The sequence below is a fragment of the Panthera tigris genome, chromosome X, assembly GCF_018350195.1.
Source record: "Panthera tigris isolate Pti1 chromosome X, P.tigris_Pti1_mat1.1, whole genome shotgun sequence".
Classification (NCBI taxonomy): Eukaryota; Metazoa; Chordata; class Mammalia; order Carnivora; family Felidae; genus Panthera; species Panthera tigris.
In genome coordinates this window covers 80,625,816-80,630,994 of record NC_056677.1, presented here as the reverse complement: position 1 = coordinate 80,630,994, position 5,179 = coordinate 80,625,816, and the positions used below count along the sequence as shown (strand labels likewise).

General features: G+C 39.8%; 1 pseudogene; it reads left to right on the top strand.

Moving 5' to 3' along the window:
* The first annotated feature begins 3,565 nt into the window (after nucleotides 1–3,565).
* Nucleotides 3,566–4,427, top strand: LOC102958575 (annotated as a pseudogene).
* The last annotated feature ends 752 nt before the right edge of the window (nucleotides 4,428–5,179 follow it).

Genomic DNA, 5,179 nt, shown 5'->3' with positions numbered 1-5,179 from the left:
TCTCAGCTTTGGGTATTTGCATGGAGCTAGCAAGTTCCCTGGCAGGAACTGGTTCACTTTGGGATTTTGGCTGGGGGATGGGCGAGGGAGATGGCGCTGGCGAACGCCTTTGTTCCCCGCCAAACTGAGCTCTGTCGTCCGGGGGCTCAGCAACTCTCCCTCCCTTTGTCCTCCAGCCTTCCCGCTTTCTGAGCAGAGCTGTTAACTTATGACCTCCCAGATGCTAAGTCGAGCTTGCTGTGGGAACACACTCCGTCTGGCCTCTCCGCTTTTGCAAGCCAGACTCAGGGGCTCTGCTTAGCAGGCAGGCTGGCCCTCCGCCCCGGCTCCCTCCCGCCAGTCTGTGCAGCATGCACAGCCTCAGCCCTTCCTACCCTCTTCCGTGGGCCTCTCATCTGCGCTTGGCTCCGGATACTCCGTTCTGCTAGTCTTCTGGTGCTTTTCTGGTTTAGTTAGGCAGGTGTAGGTGGAATCTAAGTGATCAGCAGGACGCGCGGTGAGCCCAGCGTCCTCCTACGCCGCCATCTTCCCTTCAATTTCTCTACAACATTTAAAAAATCTTTATTTCCCATTAATTGCAAAAGTAATGCATGCTGATTGGAAAAATATCTCAAAGAATACAAATGTCAAACACAGAAAACCAAATATTTCACATAATCTTATTACTTCCTCAGAATTCTATTAATAGCTAATACAACAATATACTTTAAAGGCTGCTTAGCAGACTCTTCATGCCTTCCTGCCCTCTGCCTTGTGTATCTAGAAAGGTGTGGTCAGAGGTAGGAGAATCAAGGGAAGGCAAGGATTGCTAAGAGTTTCAAGGAGAGTACTGAAGGAGGATAATCTTATTCTTAGGAGATGAATGTTAAAAAATCTAGAGTTCAAGTGTAATGATATCTGCAACTTAGAAAATGTATGGTGAAGTATTAGAGTGTCATGATGTCTGGAGAGAAATAGAGGAGAAGGGAGAGAGAGATGGAGGAGGGGAGGAGGGAGAGGGAATGAAGGATGGAGGAAATGTGGTGAAACATTAACCTGTTAAGTTAAAGCTGTATGGCTTATCACTGTAGTATTCTTTCAACTTTATATATTTTGAAATTTTTCAAAATAAAGAACTTGCAAAAATTGTGAGAAAAAAGAAGAGGTAATCACTTTGTAAATATTTTGGAGAAATAAATTAGGATGAGCCCTAAGAAGAGGCATCTGAATCTAGGGACCAGGAGACCACAGGAGATATTAAAGAAATAATGACTTCAGTAGGCTTGGGTGGTGAGGGGGACAAAATCAGACTGCAGAAGTTTGGCAAATGGAATGAAAGTGAGGCAGTAAAGTCAATGGTTTGGGAGTGCAATTCTGAGAATTTGAGCAATGAAGAAAAGAGAGTTGTAAAGCTGCCTTGAGAAGCAATAGAATTTTGGAAATATTATATCATTGTTATTTTTCACCTCGTATGGATACCTATTAATATATGACTTCTATCTCCCTTCCACACATATGCCTTTCCTGATATATAAAATGATGAATTAGGGAAGCAATAAAGAGAAGTACAAGAATAATATGCACAATGCTACCATCTAGAGTATCCACTTAAAATTACACCCAGTGTTTGCTATTAATTCAGGTTCATGCATGTGTTTGTGTGTTTGTTGCTTTTTTAAGTCATATAGGAGGGTGAGAAACATTCTCACTGCAGTCCAGTGTTTGGGGACTGATAGTTTGATCCCTGAGTGAAACATTTAAACTTTCTGTGAAGTCCTAATATTTTATTTCAAACTAGGAGAGACATTTTGGCAATGCTTTACCTCAATAGTGCTTTGGAAATGAAATAAAAACATTTAGAAGAAGAAGAGGAGGTCAAAGACAACCCTAAATATAAGAATTAAGGGGGATATTGTGTTTAGCTTGAAGAAAGATGAAATAATGCTTGAAGTTTGTTTTTGTTTTTGTTTTGTTTTTTGTTTTTTTTTGTTTTTTTTTTTGTTTTTTTTGTTTTTTTGCTTCAGAAAGCTTCATCAATCTTTTCAGCTAGTCTGAAGCCAAGTGTTACTGGATAATGGTGAAGGTGTACATATGGGAATGCACTCTTGGGGAATGGTAGACAGAGCAATTTAGGGTAGGCAGGCACTGGCTTGGCGCTTATATTTCCTCCAACCAGAGGATTCACTCTTGAGAATACTGGAGGGGAGGGGGACCTTGTCTTTTGTTCCTCTCTAAGGGCCTGATACTTGGCTAGGTGCACAGTAGGGATGCAGTTATATCTCATAAGAGTTTGGCTGTCAGAACTACAAAGGTGGATGCTGAGATTTAGCTTCTAGAAACATGACTCTGGTGCTTGAAATCAGGCAAATCCAACTTGCAGCTAACAACCAGAGCAGCACTTCTTAGGCTTTAATATAAATCACCTGAGGATCTTGTTAACGTGCAGATTTTGATCCCATTCAGCTGACTGGGGTGGGACCTGTGAGCTTGCATTTCTAATAACCTCCAAAATGATATCTGTGTTGCTAGTCTGGGGACCAAACATTGAGTAGCAATGATTTGAAAATGCCTTCCACCTCAATTCATTGACATTTGCAGACTCCAGACTCCTAAATGATTTTGCACAACTAAGGATTCTTCACTTAGTATAGCTGATAGAAAAGCTGAAATTTAAAGTACCTTATAAAGATTTCCTGCCATTAGAATTGTTGAGGTATATTTATACTAATGGAATCTAATCCATGCCATTTAAAACACTTTTTTTGATGAATATTGTTCTTTCTGGTTGGACTCAGAGTGTAATGTAGTCTACTAACTGATGAATGGATAAAGAAGATGTGGTATATACATACAATGGAATACTATTCAGTGATCAAAAAGAATGAAAACTTTGCCATTTGCAACAGCATGGATGATGGAACTAGAGTGTATTATGCTAAGCGAAATAAGTCAGTCAGAGAAAGATATCATATGATTTCACCCATATGTGGAATTTGAGAAACTTACAGATGAACAGGGAAAGGGAAGGAAAAGTAAGATAAAAACAGAGAAGGAGGCAAACCTTAACAGACTCTTAAATACAGAGAACAAACTGAAGGTTGATGGGGGGTGGGTTAAATGGGTGACGGGCACTAAGGAGGGCACTTTTCAGGATGAGCACTGGGTGTCATATGTAAGAGATGAATTACTGGGTTCTACTTCTGAAGCTAAGACTACACTGTATGTTCACTAACTTGAGAATAAATAAATAAATAAATAATAAATAAATGTGATTGTAAGCCCTTACTCTCCAAATAGATACTTATTTATTGATTGAACATCCTTTCTGTCTAAATTCCATGCCTATTTCCTCCTTAATAATTACAAGCCTATGTTTCTCAGGCTAATAACTCACACAGGGACAAACTCTAGTCACTGCTATTCTCAAAATGATTATTGTTATATAAATAAATATGGCTGTAACAACATAAGCTGTGCCTTTTCTGGGTGCTTATTATTTTTATTTCATTTTCCTCATCCTTTGAGTAGGCTGAGCTGTACAAGTTTAATATTGATTCCTATAGAGTCATCTTTCTCATTTCGCAAAATGGTGGGTGAAAAAGTTGAGAAGCCAGATACTAAGGAGAAGAAACCTGAAGCCAAGAAGGCTGGTGCTGGTGGCAATGTTAAGAAGAGTAGCCTCAAAGCTAAAATGCCAAAGAAGGGGAAACCCCAGTGTAACAGAATCCTTGTCCTAGTCAGTGGAATTGGCAGATATTCCCCATTGGCTATGTATTCCAGAAAGGCCATTCAGCAGTGAAATCCAGGGTTGAAAAGAAGAAGAAAGAAAATTTTTGCTACTGTCACAAAGCCAGTTGGTTATGACAAGAATGGTGGTACCAGAGTGGTTAAACTTTGCAAAATGCCTAGGCATTATCCTACTGAAGATGTACCTCAAAAACTGTTGAGCCATGGCAAAAAAAAAAACCTTTCAGTCAGCATGTAAGATGGGTGGATGCTGAGATTTAGCACTCAGCACTCCTGGGACCATTTTGATCATCCTCACTGGGCAACACATAGGCAAGAGGGTGGTTTTCCTGAAGCAAATGGGCAATGGCTTGCTACTTGTGACTGGCCCTCTGGCCCTCAATTGAGTTCCTCTACATAGAAAACACCAGAAATGTATCATTGACAGTTCGGCCAAAATTGCTATCAACAGTGTGAAAATCTCAAAACACCTCACTTCCGCTTACTTCAAGATGAAGAAGCTGTGGAAACCCAGACAGCAGGAAGGTGAGATCTTCAACACAGAGAAAGAGAAATAGATTACAGAGCAGCACAAGGCTGATCAGAAAGCTGTGGACTCATAAATTCTGCCAAAAATCAAAGCTGTTCTCCCTCTTCAGGGCTGCCTCTGCTCTGTGTTTTCTCTTACAAAAGGAGTTTATCTTCACAAATTGATGTTCTAAATTTCTTAAAAAGAACCTAATTAAAAAATTGATCCATTAAAAAATATTGATTCCTATCATTGTGAATGTCAGAATTGGTAGGAATGGTCTCCATGAGGAAAATGAAAGTGATGGTAAATTGTTGCATATATTAATTGGCTTCCAATTAATTACACAATACCACCTGGCCACATTTCAGCTGTGCTGAGAAAGGCCTGAGTGCATGATTATAGCCTTATCAAGAAAGATGCCAGCCTTTAGGGTAAGATCACAATTCCTCACCTCACCCCCCAAATATATTTATGGGATATATTTGGCCTAACAATGACATACGCACACAGCCTGGAATCTGGAAGCAAAGAGACCCACCATTTGAACCCTTGCCTTTTCTCTTCTCTCAGTGTTTAGGACACCCATCTGTTGAGATTCTTAGTATGACTTTATGAGGTCTTGGTCCACCTAAGTTTAACCACTGGAAATAGCAAGATCTGTTCAGCAGCCTTTGACCACCTGGAGGTCCACTTTCATGTGTAGCTGAAGGAAGAGGTTATCTATATACATATATAGAGATGTATATATTAAAAAAAATAACACGTAGGAAGAAATGAGGGAGTTTTGCTTTTGCATTTAAATAAAATTTTCTTTTAATGGCTAGGGCAATTGTTATACTTTCTTTTCTACCTAAAGGGTGTAGACTGTCATAATCGCTAGAACAGCAACCTAAAAATGTAACAGTTTTCTGTGAGGAAGGACTGAACTCTTCACAAGCATTC